Genomic DNA, 16,695 nt, shown 5'->3' on the forward strand with positions numbered 1-16,695 from the left:
GCACTACAATGCCTTGCTTACCTCCTAGAGGGACAGCAAAGGCAGCTGCAGAAGCAGAGCAATGGGTATTCAGGGGTGTCCCTTTAACCACGCGTCTCTGCAAAGGACAGGCAGCAGCACCCGGAAGGAAATGCTGCCCCCATGCCCTGGCAGAAGTGGTTCCGGGTGGCTTTTAATTTCGAAAGAGCGTCCAGCAGTCAGGACGCTCTTTTTCGAAAAAGCGGATCGATTTTTCGATCCGCGTATTGTAGTCTAGACGCGCTTTTTTGAAAGAGGCTTTTTCGAAAGGTACTGCAGTCTAGATATAGCATTGCAGAAGGAATGAAAGCATATATTATTTGGAGGTGGTGAGACCCAGAAGTTCTGACTATATTAAAATTAGCAGAGGGAGGATAGTTGCTGGGATCTAGCAGTGATATAGACATTTTGCTACAGCAGACTGTTGCAGCTTCTCTTAAGGCTGGTCTACAGTAGATGCACTACATCAGTGCAGATCTTCTGTTGCCATAATAAATCTATCTCAGCTCAGAGCACAGGCTTATTCACACTTTCAGTAGGGACAGGGAATAATTCTGGAATTATTCTTCATTTGTCCTGGTAAGTAACCATGAAGGAGTGAAGGCATTACGTTTCATGGCTCTAAACTGAAGACTTAAATCAGTATTCACTTCTGGGACAGTGAGCCCATGAGTATGTTTGGAAATTGGTTTCTCGTTCTCTGCAGGAAAAGAGTAGCTTGCCTGCCCCTTCATTGACTCTGGTAAGTTGAAAGGGGTTAGCATAGAGACACACCCACCCTTTTTCAGCCAGATACACTTCATGGGAGATGCCCAAGTGCTTTTTAGGATTTGGACCAGAGTTGTCAATTTGAGGAAAGAGAAAAAAATCTTCCTGTCTCCTTGCAAGGATGGAAACACCGCCTATCCATCATTCCACACAAGGAAGGAAAAAGACATACAGGGAAATAACAAAACCAGTTGCACTTTTTTGTTTGCCTTTTCAACTCCTCTATAGGTTGAAACGAGGAGTAACGGTAGTTTGGAATAGGAAGCCTAATCCGAACTACCTAGTTCATGCCGTGAGTAGCCGCGGGCACGGAGTCCGAACTAGCGGACATTTAAAAATGGCGGCGCCCGGCAATATGCAAATGAAGCCCGGGAAATTCAAATCCCAGGCTTCATTTGCAGCTCCGGTTGCCTACATTAACCACCCTAGTTCGAACTCGGGTGGTAGTGTAGACATACCCTTAGGTACTTATCTGGCCTAATTTCTGGAGTGTCTTTACACCCTACAGTCTTTGGGCTCATCTACACTGGCCCCTTTTCCGAAAGGGGCATGTTAATTTCACAGGTCGTAATAGGGAAATCCGCGGGGGATTTAAATATCCCCCGTAGCATTTAAATAAAGATGTCTGCCGCTTTTTTCCGGCTTTTAGAAAAACCGGAAAAGAGCGTCTACACTGGCCCTGATCCTCCGGAAAAAAAGCCCTTTTCCGGAGGATCTTATTCCTACTTCAAAGCCCTTCAAAGTAGGAATAAGATCCTCCAGAAAAGGGCTTTTTTTCCGGAGGATCGGGGCCAGTGTAGACACTCTTTTCCGGTTTTTCTAAAAGCCGGAAAAAAGCGGCAGACATCTTTATTTAAATTCTACGGGGGATATTTAAATCCCCCGTGGATTTCCCTATTACGACCTGTGAAATTAACATGCCCCTTTCGGAAAAGGGGCCAGTGTAGACGTAGCCTTTGTGTTTATCTTCCCAACACACCTGTCAAAGAGGGAAGTGCTATTGTCTTGACTTTGGTATCTGGGAAAGTGAGGCACAGAGAAGCAAACAGCCTTGCCTATGATCACATAAGAAGTCTGTGGAAGAGCAGGGAACTGAACCCAGATCTGCCCAGTCCTTGGCTAGAACCTTAATGATTGGACCACCCTTCCTCATACGCACAAGTGTAACGAGCAAGTCTTCTCTAGGAATCAGGCCTGTTTTCTGTATATATCATTAAGACTTATTAATGCATCCTCTTCTTCTACAACTGTAGATAACCTCCTGCATCTGCAGTGTTTAATCTCAAAGTTCAGTACAAATTTGTTTTCTTTCGGTATGTAAGGGACCTCTTACCTAGTACCTTAAGCCCAATATTAGATTTAGTTAAAATCTATCAACTTTGGTATATTGATTTGCACATATTCATATGCAAGCTTGACACTATCAGAATAGGTATGATAGTGGGATAGTCTGACTGGGTATGGCTAGCTCACTACAAAAACTAATTTCCCCCCTTTTGGTATTGTCACCTTCTTATCGAGTGTTGGGAGTGGGCCACATCCACCCTTCCTGAATTGACCCTGTTAGCACATGTCCTCTGCAAAGTAATGCAACACATCCATCTTTGCCTGTGTATATATCCCTGCTAAACTGAAGTTTACATTTCATGCATCTGAGGAAGTGGGCTCCAGCCCATCAAAGCTTGCACCCAAAATAACTGTTAGGGTACGTCTACACAGCTGGGCTAAAGTCGATTAAGCTACGAAACTTCAGCTACATCAATTTTGTAGCTTTAGTCAAAATAGCTTAACTAGACTTTTGATGCTGTCTGCAGAACACTTTCCCTTCAACTTCCCTTACGCCTCGTGAAATGGGGGTTTAAATGAGTTAGAGCAAGAGATCCTCCAGCTTGACATTATTTTGAAATAAAGGCTTGTAGTGTAGACACACACTATGTTATTTCGGAATAACATCAGTCATTCCAAAATAATGCTGCTGTGTAGACATATCCTTAGTTTTTAAGGTGCCACAGGATTCTTCATCATTTTTGTTGAAACAGGCTAACAGGCTAACATGGCTACTGTTCTGGAATTTGATACTGATTTGTTTTCACTCATTGACTTACCCACAGTTCTTGCTTACAAAATTTTATTTCTGAATGTCAGAGTCTCTCTTAAATTTTTGCTGTAAATTATATATAAAAACATGGGTAATTTGTTTTGTTGATAAATATTAGTAAAACTCTATATATTTAAAACAAACCTAGGAAGATGAGACTACCTAAATAAATCATAGTATTTTTTACAGTGGTGAGTCAATAGTATATTTTGCCATATTTTGCTCTGGAATAATTTTGATGATGAAACTTTAAGAAAGAAACAGATTGAAAGATCAAAAGTAATAGAAGGAAAAACATGTATCACATTCATTTTCAGTAACTTCAATTGTGTAAGATTCTTCACTAGGCTTTCTGGTCTGTGCCATTTGTTTTGTAATAACTCATCATAGCTGTCTGATGTATTCTTCCAAAATTTAATTACTTATTTAATGTTCTCATGATGTTTCTATTCTGGAAGATTTAAAACGGTCAGGTTTGTTTAGTGATAACTATTTCTCCCTTCTTATCAAGCCATATCTGATAGAATGTTACCTCTCTATAGTCATACTTGTAGTTACTCTGAGGGGCTTTCTTTGTTAATACATTTTCATCTCTTATTTTTCTGTAGCATATGGCACTGTTGGCTTACTGCATATCAAGGGGAGGCAATTGTTGTTGTTGTTATCCTACCAATTCAGTTTATATTTTGTCATGTCTTTATGTTATCACAATTTACATATAATAATTAGTAGGTTTAGTTTGATTAGAGCATGCAGCTGCTACTGAAAAGGAAGATGCTTTAGTATTTTGCTGTTTACTCTCATATTATAATGACAAACCATTGCCAGTAATTAGATTATTGTTTACTTCAAAACTTGAAACTGAGCAGTATTCATATGCCTTCAGTAGCATCCGTATGCACCCTTGTAGGACCTGCCATCTGTTCTTCTCATGTGGTTCTTCTTGTTTTTACAGTATATAAGTGAGTAGCTATGTGTTCAAGACCTCCTACTATTTATTATTGAGCACTTCACTTACATTTCCTTCTTTGGAGTTAAGAAGAGCCACGGCATAATATCCTTCCCTTCAAATGATTTCTATAGCTTCGGAGAGATTCGTATTTAGAGCAGTTTTGTCTTTCAAAAACAATTGCTGCAAGATTAATGTGCTGGCCTCTGGGAGCAAGACAGCAATAAACTAAAGCCTCCTTTAAGAGGTGATTAAGTTGTATTCCCAGTAAACTTGTTTGTATTTTTTTCGCTCTGAAAAAACGTACAAAAGATGGCATTTAAATGATCAGTGCAATGTAAATTAATAAGAAGAAGGAAATACAAAACGAGATCCATCCATTGACTGGAATTGACAGAAAAGTGCTGGCTTTAAGTGGCATACCACACATATTCCTTGGGGAGGCTCATAACATTGCAGTCATATGACTGGTTCTAGTGCAGGTTTTAGAATGCTGGCCATGAACCAAACCATTCAGGATAGACTCTCCCCAGTCTACCCCATGGAATCACTTCACTTGTGCAACCTCTACTTAATTGGGGCTGGAGTGAGAGGATGCAAGGTTAGTTGAGGGAACTTCAGTCAACAAAGACTTTAAGATGGCCCCTCCCCCTACCATCCCTGAGCACAAGGTCCAACAGTACAATCCCAGGTCTGGGAGCTAGCCTGTTTAGCATTTTTTCACTGGACACTGACCACAGGGAGTACCAGTTATTATAATGGTCACACCCTATATCCACCATCCCATCCTTTGCCTAGCCAAATTTCTGCCCCAACATCTCACAGACGAATTCTGTCCTGCTTAGAGAGCTCGGGACTATTGTATCAGATATCACTATGTTTTATACCCTACAACTCTCAAAATTATTCTGGCTTTCTCACTGTGTGTATGTTTTTTCTTTGCCCTGTTGTTGAGGATTGGCTCAGTGGTTCCCCACTAAACTCCTCTTGTGAAAATCTCTTGCCAAATCAACTGAAGGCAAGACCATATCTGTATAGTCAGCTTCAAATTCCTCTGTATCCTAAACTATACATTTTAGTTCAGTCCGACAGTCCCAAAGACCATGTTGGCTCAGATAAATAATCAACTCAGAAGGACATCAACAAACAGCTCATGCCCCACACCATACTATCAGCCCCAACCTTCCAGATGCCTTACACTGGCAGCCATAGGTTGCCCCCTGACTACTTAGGTGAGTAGGAATCAGGGCCTGGTGCTGTCTATACAATGGATTCACCATCAAGTGGGCTCTGGCAACCTTCCCTACAAACAGGAAAAGAGAAAGCACTCCATGGTCAGTCCAGGCAGCATGACCTAGGGGATCAGATGATCCCACTGCAAGAGCAGCAGCCCCACATCCAAGTCAGAAGAGGGAGAAGGGCAGTGACTTCCCTCTCAGTCACCATAGTTTCTCCCGAGAAGATATTTTGTGCCTCTGGAAGAAAGCTACCTCAGTATCCCAACAGGCTTGCTCCTTGTTTGCCTCTGTACCTCCTGGTTGGGAATCCAGGATGCCAATTCCATGGTGACACAGAGAGTATGTCTAGACTGCACCCCTCTGTCGGCAGAGAGATGCAGATTAGACAGATCAAAATTGCTAATGAAGCGGGGATTTAAATATGCTGCACTTAATTAGCATAAAAATGGCCACCACTTTTTTTTGGCACAGAGCTTTGTTGGAGAAAAGCAGCAGTCTAGAGGCTGATCTTTCGCTAAAGAAAGCCTTTTCTGATAGATCTTGTATACCTTGTTTTACAGCCTCTAGACTGCTGTTTTTCTCTGACAAATCTTCGTGCTCAAAAAAAGTGGTGGCCATTTTTATGCTAATGAAGCGCGGAATATTTAAATCCCCGCTTCATTAGCAATTTTGACCTGCCTAATCTGCATCCCTCTGCCGGCAGAGGGGTGTAGTCTAGACATACCCAGAGATCCATCTGTCACTGTTGCTTCCTCCACAAGGAGCAATGGGGTAAAAGAGCTCCTACCTTTCCTTTGGGTACCATGTCTTTACTGTTCAGAAGGCACCTCTATTCTTCCTTATCTTGGCATCTTGGTCATGGAAACCTAAAAGAATCCATGCACTGGTTCTCTTCCCATCACTCTTCTAGCACTGCCCATTTGTTTTCTTGCTCCAGGCATGGCTGAGCTGCTTCCTTGCAGCTAACAGAGTAAAAGGTTTTCGAAATGCCCTGGTTTAACACAAGTAGGCAAGACGGGAGAGGACACGGCAGCCAATCCCAGTGAGTGTCTAAACAAAGAATTGAAGAGAGTTTTGGAGGATGCAGTGGACTCATTATCACCACCACACAGTGTATTTTGGACTTCTTTCATCTCCGACTGACCAGTCAAATTGTCTCCATGACTAATGGTGGTAAGAAGGGTTGGGTTGGCTTTTGGGGCATGTTTTTTTTTTTTTTTTTTTGGGTTTTTTTTTTGGTTTTTATGAAGAAAACTTGAATAATTTGTATTCAAAAGCTGATTGCTCTGGGTAATTTTGTAACATAGCTGAAACTCTGTTTTAAGTTTTACGTGCTTTAACAATGTGAAATCCTTGGATTTTTAGCACAGCTAGTAAATATTTAACATTGGATCCTACAATACCAAACTATGTTTTTACCTTGTTGAGGAACTACCATATTATGTCCCTCAGCATGGCAGTGATTTTTTTATAAAGTAGATATTTAAGTAGCTGTTTAAGTCAGCTTTTGCTGAAATCTTTGTGTACTGTGATCTGACTATTTTCTGCATGATTGCTAGTGAGCAATGTTACAAAAAACATAAAGCTGGTCAGGAATTTTGCAACAAAACATTTTTTTCTACTGGCTTCTTAGCTTTGTGTTGTATCTAAATTAGTTTAAGAAACTCGCCTGTTTATTCTGTTTTTGTGTGTTGGTGGGGGGAAAGGGAGTCACCTATTATAAGTCTAAAAGGAAGACAAAGCAGGAAATAATGACTAGAAATAAAAAGAACTTCAAGGAAGTTAATTCAGAGCAGAATACTGTTAAAAAGCATAATTTAAATAGGGCTGTCAAGTGATTAAAAAAATAACCATAGTTAATCGTGTGATTAAATATATTAATCAGGATTAATTGCATTGTTACACAGTAATAGAATACTATTTATTTTAAATATTTTTCAACGTTATCTACATTTTCAAATATATTGATTTCAATTACAACACAGAACACCAAGTGTACTTTATATTTATTTTTATTACAACATTTGCACTATAAAGAACAAAAATGTATTTTCAATATTATACACATTCTGCAGTACAATTTGTTTATCATTAAAGTTGAATTTACAGATATAGAATTATGTATAAAAATAACCTCCATTCATAATAAAACAGTGTAAAACTTTAGCGCTTGCAAGCCCATTGAATCCTACGTCTTGATCAGCCAATCATTAAGACAAACAATTATACCAACAACTCGCAGGAGATAATGCTGCCTTGGTCTTATTAACAATGTAATCAGAAAGTGAGAACAGGCATTCACAGGGCACTGTTGTACCTGGAATTGCAAACTATTTGTGTCAGATGCACATTCATATGTTCCTTCATGCTTCAACCACCATTTCAGAGAACATGCACCAAGGCTGATGATGGTTCTGCTTGATAATGCTCCAAAGCAGTGTGGGCTGCTTCATGTTCATCATCTGAGACCATTGGAGCAATATTTGCTTTTGTAAACATTTCTGTAAAAGCATTCTTAAAATGAACATGTGCTGGGACATCATCCAAGACTTCTATAACATGAAATATATGGCAGACTATGAGTAAAACAGAGCAGGAGACATGCTCCCTCAAGTTGTTCAGTCACGTATTTCATGCATTATTTTTTAAAAGAGCATCAGAATGAAAGCATGTCTTCTGGAATGGTAGCCAAAGCATAAAGGGGCACACAAATGTTCGAGATATTTGGCAGTAAATACCTTGAGACTCCAGCTGCAGACATGTCATGCAAATACCTGTTCTCACTTTCAGGCACAGCCATGGGTACACACATGGCCCCACAGTATGCTAATATCTTTATGGCTGACCTAGAACAATGTTTCCTTAACTCCCATCCCCTTTTACCCCTTCTCTACTTACGCTACATCAATGACATCTTTATGATTTGGACTCATGGCCAAGAAACACTGGAGACATTCCACAGAGATTTTAACAACCTACACCCCACCATCAACCTCAGCCTGGACCATTCCACACGAGAGATCCATTTCCTGGACACCACAGTACAAATCAACAATGGAAAATTAGACACCACCCTCTACAGAAAACCCACTGACTCATACAGTTACCTACATGCTTCCAGCTCCCATCCAGCACACACCATGCGATCCATCATCTATAGCCAAGCCCTTCGATACAACCGCATCTGCTCTAATCCCACTGACAGAGACCAGAAACTTCAGGATCTCTACCAAGCATTTATAAACCTCAACTACCCACCCAGAGAAATAAAAAAGCAAATTGAAAGAGCCAAACGAATACCTAGAAACCATCTACTTCAAGACAGACCCAAGAAAACCAACAACAGAACACCACTTGTCATCACCTACAGCTCCCAACTTAAACCTGTCCAACACATTATCAATAAATTACAGCCTATACTGGAACAGGACACTAAACTCCAAGAAGCTCTGGGAGACAGACCCATAGTCTCCTATAGACAACCACCTAACCTCAAGATGATTCTTACCAACAACCACAGGACATACCACACTAATACCAACCCTGGTACTTTCCCTTGCAACAAACACCGTTGCCAGCTTTGTCCACTTATTCACTTTGCTGACACCATTATTGGGCCTAACCAAGTGAGTTATAAGATCAAGAACACATATTCCTGCACATCCAGAAATATAATCTATGCTATCATGTGCCGAAAGTGTCCGTCTGCTATGTACATTGGACAAACGTCTCAGACACTTCGCCAAAGAATCAATGCCCACAAAACAGACATTAGACAGGATAACAAAGAAAAAACAGTTTCTTGCCATTTCAACCAGAAAGGACACTGTCTTAATGACCTAATCACATGCATCCTACTTCAGAAGACTTTCAAATCTGCACTTGAAAGGGAATCCTCTGAACTGGCATTCATGCTAAAATTCGACACTCTCCGCGGGGGGCTGAACAAAGACCCCAACTACCTTACCCATTACAAAGATAGCTTTCCCAATTATTACCTCTAATACCATTAACTCACAGACATCTACCCTTCCCCACCTCTAATATCATTAACTCACAGGCATTCACCTTCCTTCCCCCCCCCGCCCGCATCCCCCTTCTGTTCTGAAATGTGATTTGTCCTTTTCATATGTGTTCATTTTTTTAAATTGTATCTTTTGGTATATTTGTTGTGACTATTTTCTTCCACTATTTGATCTGAGGAAGTGGGACTGGCCCACGAAAGCTCATCATCTAATAAACCATCTTGTTAGTCTTTAAAGTGCTACATAGTCCTATATTTTGTTTCACTTTCAGGTGACATTGTAAATAAGAAGCAGGCAACAATATAACCTGTCTATGTAAACAAATTTGTTTGTCTTTGTCACTGGCTGAACAAGAAATAGGACTGAGTAGAATTACAGGCTCTGAAGTTTTACATTGCTTTGGTTTTGAGTGCTGTTATGTAACCAAAAAAATCTACATATGTAAAATACACTTTCAGGGCAAAGCGATTGCACTTCAGGATTTGTATGAGGTGAATTGAAAAATACTGTTTATTTTGTTTATCATTTATATAGTGCATATATATGTAATAAAAAATAATATGAAATGAGCTCTGTACACTTTGTATCTTGTGTTGTAATTGAAATCAGCATTGAAACCATAGAAAAAGTCCACAAATACTTAGCAAAATTCAGTTGCTATTCTATTATTTGACTATGTGATTAATTTTTGAGTTAATCATGAATTAACTGTGATTAATCAACAGCCCAAGTTTTCTTACAGCTCCTAAAATGTCCTCCTTAAAATGAAGAAATTAAGTTGGTAGGTATTTTACCAGTATGTACTTGAAGCCAACTAAACATTAAGTTAATGTATTATCTCATTTCTTCTTTGTTAAACCCTAAATCAAGCAGTGTAGCAACAGGAAAGAGAAGTGGAGAGGAAGGTGGTCGAGTAGATCTAACAGCATTATGTTGTTACCTGCTGGTGGCTAGCAGCTTCCAGCAGAATTGTGTTAGGTATTATACAGACATTAAGCAAACTGACAGCCCCCCTATGCCAGTGAATTTATAATTTAAATATAAGAGGAGAGTTGGATACAACAGAGGGCAGCGGAGAATAACATAGCAATAAGACAATACTGATCAATATAAGCATGAGGTTTCCTCTCTTCCTTTGCTAACATATAAAGAATTGTGGCAACACAAAGGATAACATTTTTCATTATTTAAAGGAAACTTGTATATTTTCTTAGGAAATTACCATATGTGGTAATCTAGTGCTTGTCCTCCCAACTTCCAGACATATTTGCAGTTCCGTGTTGAATAGTGAATGATTTATCTTCTTTCCAATGCAAGCTTTAATTCAGGAAGTAAGGCAAATGAAAAATACTAGCTTGGTCCATATCTGAATCAGTAATTTAAATAAACGTTATTGATTAAATGAAGTTAGTTAAACATGCAATGAGCAAGCATAACCTCATAGTGAAAATACTGGCTCTGCATCTGTTTGTTAATATACTTACACCATTTGAAGGTGGCTTGAAAAAATATTGGTGGTTCAATTTTAGCATGAAATTTACAACAAAGGGAAAATGAGAAAATTGAAGGAGTCTAATGGTCTTTTAAAGAGACAAATCAACTTTCAAATTAATTTCAATAGCAAAAAGCTAATATTTTGCTGATAAGCCATAATTTTCTGCTTAATAACTATCTTTTAAGAAACAGTCACATTTTATTAAAATGACTAATTAACTCACTGTACTGCTGTGCTAATAGCAAAGGAAGCATACTAATTGAATATTGATAGGACAAGTTTTTATTAAAAGGAAGAAGTTAAATGGTGATATGTCCCCCATATTCCAGCAGCAATTTAAATGCAAATATGCTCAGAAAAGGGAGAGGGGGGTGGAGGGAGGAACCTTCTGCCTATAGAGGCAGGGAGTGTGGGCATTCTAGCAAAATGCATTTATAAAAAGGGCACTGTAGTGGATTTCACATTCAGACTGAGAAGTGAAAAAAAGGTTATAATGGCAAATTGCCAACCTGTCAAAATAGAGCATGAAATTCATTGAGTTTAATGTGGCCAGGAAGTTTTGATACTGACTTTACTTTGGCCAGGATTTCACCCAGGGTCATATATCTCAGCAAGAGAGTTCCTGATGAGGTTTCTAAGAAACTTTTGGTTTCTGAATCTTTCTAAGAATTCACAATGGTCACAAAATACAGACATAATCTGTGGCCAAAACTGTGGGGCTTTAATTTTTTAGATGAACAGAACTCCCTTCCTTTCAGAATAGTGATAGAAATGTAGCCGTGTTAGTCTGGTGTAGCTGAAACAAAATACAGGACTATGTAGCACTTTAAAGACTAACAAGATGGTTTATTAGATGATGAGCTTTTGTGGGCCAGACCCACTTCCTCAGATCAAATAGTGGAAGAAAATAGTCACAACCATATATACCAAAGGATACAATTAAAAAAAATGAACACATATGAAAAGGACAAATCACATTTCAGAACAGAAGGGGTATGCAGGGGAGGGGGGGGAGGAAGGTGAATGCCTGTGAGTTAATGATATTAGAGGTGGGGAAGGGTTGATGTCTGTGAGTTAATGGTATTAGAGATGATAATTGGGGAAGCTATCTTTGTAATGGGAAAGGTAGTTGGGGTCTTTGTTCAGCCCCCTGCGAAGAGTGTCGAATTTTAGCATGAATGCTAGTTCAGAGGATTCCCTTTCAAGTGCAGATTTGAAAGTCTTCTGAAGTAGGATGCATGTGATTATGTCATTGAGACAGTGTCCTTTCTAGTTGAAATGGCAAGAAACTGTTTTTTGTTTGTGATCCTGCCTAATGTCTGTTTTGTGGGCATTGATTCTTTGCTGAATGTAAAATGTTCTGAAATGTGATTTGTCCTTTTCATATGTGTTCATTTTTTTTAATTGTATCTTTTGGTATATATGGTTGTGACTATTTTCTTCCACTATTTGATCTGAGGAAGTGGGTCTGGCCCACGAAAGCTCATCATCTAATAAACCATCTTGTTAGTCTTTAAAGTGCTACATAGTCCTGTATTCCCTTCCTTTCAGATTTTTTTGCCAGATCCTGCAAGATTTTTGTGCACAGAACTCCCATTGACCTCAACTGAGCTACGTCTACACAGCAGGGCAAAAGTTGAATTAAGATATGTAACTTCAGCTGTGTGAATTGCTCAGCTGAAGTTGAAATAGCTTAATTTGGCTTTTGGTGCTGTCTACACAGCCAGAAGTTGAAGGAAGAGCACTCGTCCTCCGACTTCCCTTACACCTCTGTGAAAGGGCGTTTGCCCTACACTGGCCCTTTAAGGGCAAAACCCCAGCTCTGAGCAAGGGTAGAGAGCAAAGCCCCAGCTGAGGCAGTTTTGGCTAATGAGGGCCCAGCTGGGGGCTATATAAAGAAGGACTCATGGAGGGAGAGAGAGGACTAAGTGATGCTCTGGTCAGAGAGCAGTAGAGACCTGGCTGACAGGGAAATAGGAGGCTGCCTGGAGATAGAGCAGTGCTGGGGAAGGAAGGCAGGCCAGGGCTGTGGAGGCTCTGGTCAAACAAGCTCTCAGGCTGCAAGGCCTGAAGCTGCCGGGGCTGCAAGGGGCAGCCATGGTAGGCAGGGACAGCAGGTCCATACCTCTTTTCCAGTAATGAGTGGCCATTACAGACTGCAGTTTGCCCCTGAGTCAGGGGCTAGATGAAGATTGACCGTAGGTCACCGAGGCAAAGTGGGTACAGGGGAGTTGGGTGTTCCCTGGGAGAAGAGAAACATGGGGAGACACCAGCCAGCAGGAGGTGTCCAATGAGCCAACGAAGCTAATTTCCAGGACTGCTGGCTGGAGGTGCTATGGTGGTGAGATATATCCGTGACACCTTCATACAATTAGGGTTACTAGTGTTGGAGTAAGAAGACCTCCAGCTCGACATTATTTTGAAATAATGGCTTGCTGTGTAGACATGCATTTTGTTATTTCGAAAAAAAATGCTGCTGTGTAGACATACCCTAGGAGTTTTATACATGGGCAGGTAGGAGGATTTGACTCACCACATGCAGCATGCACTGCTATGTGCCATACTTAAAACAGCAACATGCACAATGCAGCAAGTATAATAACTATTGTATAACTGGAGCTCTATCTTAAAAGCCAGGATATAACCAGGTCCCCCACACTGCATGTGTGAGAGATGCTAAAAATGAAACCACTAATCTTTTATTCTAGGATTAGATAGAAAGGACTCAGGGTGTATTCACCTATATATGAATAGCTTGTTCAACTATAAAACCAAGATAAAGGAAAGGTCATCTTACATAATGCCTCATGGTGCATGTGAATAATAAATGAGAACTGCTCTACACATTGTTTTCACTGAGCAGAATTCAAATTCAGAACCGTCTTTTCAATGCAGATACAAAGTACTGACATCCAAACGTTGAATCCAACAGGATATTTCAAGCTACTACTATATTCATAGGCGATTACCTTACGTTACTTTGGCATTTCTAATATATAACCCATAGAGCCAGATGAATAATTTGAAATGGATATTTGCATTTGAGAAATGCAGAAATGCAAAAGCAAATATTAAAGGAAAACCTGTAATCACCTTACTAATACCTTCTAATTGTGCTACATGGGGGAGAGGGAAGTGTGGTACAAACAGAGGAAAATCCCAAACTGTGTAAGCCAGTTTGGATAACTTTTTCTTAACCTTAAAAATACAGGTTGAACTGCTCTGGTCCGGCACTCTCTGATGTGGCAAAATCTGTGCTCCGGCATGATTTTGTTTAGCCAGATGTCCACTTATCATAGGTGTGGCCATATTTCCCATGGTCCCATAAAGTTTGTTTACAGCCACCAGTCCTGGCTCTCAGTGTTCTGTGTTGTTTAATTAGCTCTAATTTACCCCTAAATGTCTTCTAAGAGCCCAGGAAGCAGTAGAAGAGTTGATAATGCTGCTAGACAATATTGACCTCCCCTGGTCTGGCAAATTCTCTGATTTGACCCCGATCAAGTCCTGAGGGTGCTGGACTAGAGTCGTTCAAGCTTGTATAAGCTATATTTTCTATATCTACTGTGACTAGCCCAATGTCAGTAGCGTTTATCCCTCAACTATTAATACAGTGTGAATTTGGAACCAACAACTGCAAAAGGGTAGGGGACATGCCCTTCTGTACTGATCCCAAAAACATATTATGAGGCGATGTATGCACCACCTTTCAAAGGGCTGTAGCCTGGGTCTATCCTGGCACTTATATCCAGGAAGCTGAGGATGAGGTGCAGTGACTCCCAGAACATTGGTTGGATCACAGACGCTTTGTGCTCTTTATGCTGCTGGGAGTGGGTTAATGCCACAATCTCACACTGCATTCTGCATTATGGATAAGAGAAAAGCTTTATTTACTCTGCTACTTTTCTAATGAGCATCACAGCTAACGTGAAGGCTGTAAGTGGGACTGATGCCTGCCCTGTCGTAGCTGAATTTACAGCAAAAGCTTTTTATTGGATTGGATTTCTTTTTTCATCGTGTTGTCTTCCCTCGCATCCATTAATGTCTGAGCTGCTTTTTCAAGCTTTAAACACAGTGACTTTTGTTTTTCAAAAATTAAATATATCTTTCCTAGGGATAGAATTAGATTTAACTAAGTACAGAAGATCATATGGCTATATATTACCAAGTGCAGTTAGTAGCAAACTCTCACAAGATTACAAGGGGGACACACACATGGAGTTGTGTGCCCTGGACTGGCACGCCACATGGACTAATGTGCACCGGCTGCTGTGTGATCCCCAGACCAACAAGGCCGAGCAAGGAGCACACAGCAGTCCCTTGCCGTCTGCCACTTCCACCTGTGTGTGTCTAGGGAAAATAATGGCACTCATGTGAGGGGCCTTTCCCAGCTTCGGATGATGGCCAGGAGACATCCTGGGAGTGGGGTACTGGCTGCAGGGCAAGCATTAAATCCTGGCTGGAAGGGATGGAGCTGGTGATGGCCTCATCCGGCTCCTCTCCTCCTCGTCCTTCTCCACCCCGCTCTGCCGCCCAGGAGGGTGAAGACAGGCATCTCCAACCCAGAGTCCACAGTGAGGTCCCAGGATGTGATGGAACTGCCCGTAGGAGGGGCAGTTCTGGGGTGCCACCCCAGAGTGGGAGCTGTGCTCCTTGGCCATAAATACCTGCATTCTTGTGTCTGGTGTGAAGATCCCGCTGGTTTTCCTCCTCACGCCAGATACCAAGATGAACCAAGATCTCTGCACGAGACCAGAATATTGCCCTCCTCTTTCGGCTCTGGATAGGGTCCTGGGAGCTTCCTAAGGCAGTGCTGGCAGTTGTGGGGGGGCTCAGCCATGGCACCAGGAAATATCTATTTCAGAATAGACATTATTCCTTGTAGAATGAGGGCTACAGAATCCAGAATAAGATGTCCGTTATTCCAATATTATTTTGAAACAGTGGGCTTGCAGTGTAGATGCTTGCAAAGTTATTTTGGAATAACTTCCATTATTCCAGAATAACACTGCTGTGTAGATGTGCCCTGAAAAGAATCCCAGTGTTGTCGTCATTCCTTCAGACTGGACACGCTTATCAGTATTTTTTTGCCCTATGTACAAGACTTCTCGAGAGACATTATTTGACAAAATACTGATGTAGCTGTACTTGTTTAGTAAGCAGTAGGCCTCTTATAAGAAAAGGTTTAGGTATAGGAATTACATAGTGTTATCAGCGATGTAGGTAGCCTAAAAGGTGGTCTATTCATCCATACATTACAAAAATAATTTTTCAAAACGAATAGCAAGAGACTTAAAAGCTACTCTTCTTGGCAAAAAATAGCTTTGTTTTTTCTTTTCCTAATATAAACGTTGATTAGACACCCTACTATGGAATCCAAAAGCAAATATTGCATCCCTACTTAAGTACAAGCTGTCAGCCTAGTCTCTTAAGGGTATGCCTACACTTTCATCCTCTTTTGAGAGAGGGATGAAGATGCAGCTGAGCGAAATTGCAAATGAAGCGCGGATTTGAATTTCCCATGCTTAATTTGCATATTTGCGTTATGCGCTATTTCGAAATAACGCTATTTTGAAAAAAGAAAATCTGTCTGGACACGGTTATTTTGAAAGAAAACCATTCTTTTAAAATAACTGGTAAACCTCGTTGTAGGAGGAATAAGGGTTATTTCAGAAGAAGGGTTTTCTTTCTAAATAACCACGTCTAGACAGCGTTTCTTTTTTCAAAATAATGCTATTTCGAAATAGCATCATAACGTGAATATGGAAATGAAGCACGGGAAATTCAACTCCACGCTTCATTTGCAATTACGCTCAGCTGCATTCGCATCCTTCTCTTGAAAGAGGGTGCAAGTATAGACATACCCTTAGGCTACTGTTTTATGTTGAATCACAGCTAGTAGGAGTATTCCAGTAAGAAAGATCATTCACTTTCAAATAGTTTTTGTGAAAGAATATGATAGTGAATCATTTTGGGAATCATTAGTGGTAAATTAAATTGATATGTCTCTTTTGATGTGTGCATTGCTGCTCCTTCTCTACATGTGGAAGAATTATTTAACAGGAACTTAGTGGAATGAATCAAGGAAGACTTTTTGCTCTATTGAT

General features: G+C 40.4%; 1 protein-coding gene and 1 long non-coding RNA gene across 4 annotated transcripts in view; one reads left to right on the forward strand and one right to left on the reverse strand.

Moving 5' to 3' along the window:
• CCDC102B (coiled-coil domain containing 102B) overlaps positions 1 to 16,695 on the forward strand; it is a 333,694-nt gene that overhangs the window by 275,804 nt on the left and 41,195 nt on the right. The gene's annotated exons all lie outside the window — the stretch shown is intronic.
• The window catches only part of LOC142827133 (uncharacterized), a 66,931-nt gene that overhangs the window by 42,759 nt on the left and 7,477 nt on the right, over positions 1 to 16,695 (reverse strand). For all 3 annotated transcript variants that reach the window (XR_012901580.1, XR_012901581.1, XR_012901582.1), the window contains exon 2: positions 15,256 to 15,443. This is a non-coding gene — a long non-coding RNA (uncharacterized LOC142827133). The remainder of the gene's footprint in view (positions 1 to 15,255; positions 15,444 to 16,695) is intronic.

This window comes from Pelodiscus sinensis, chromosome 2 (genome assembly GCF_049634645.1).
Source record: "Pelodiscus sinensis isolate JC-2024 chromosome 2, ASM4963464v1, whole genome shotgun sequence".
Taxonomy (NCBI): domain Eukaryota; kingdom Metazoa; phylum Chordata; order Testudines; family Trionychidae; genus Pelodiscus; species Pelodiscus sinensis.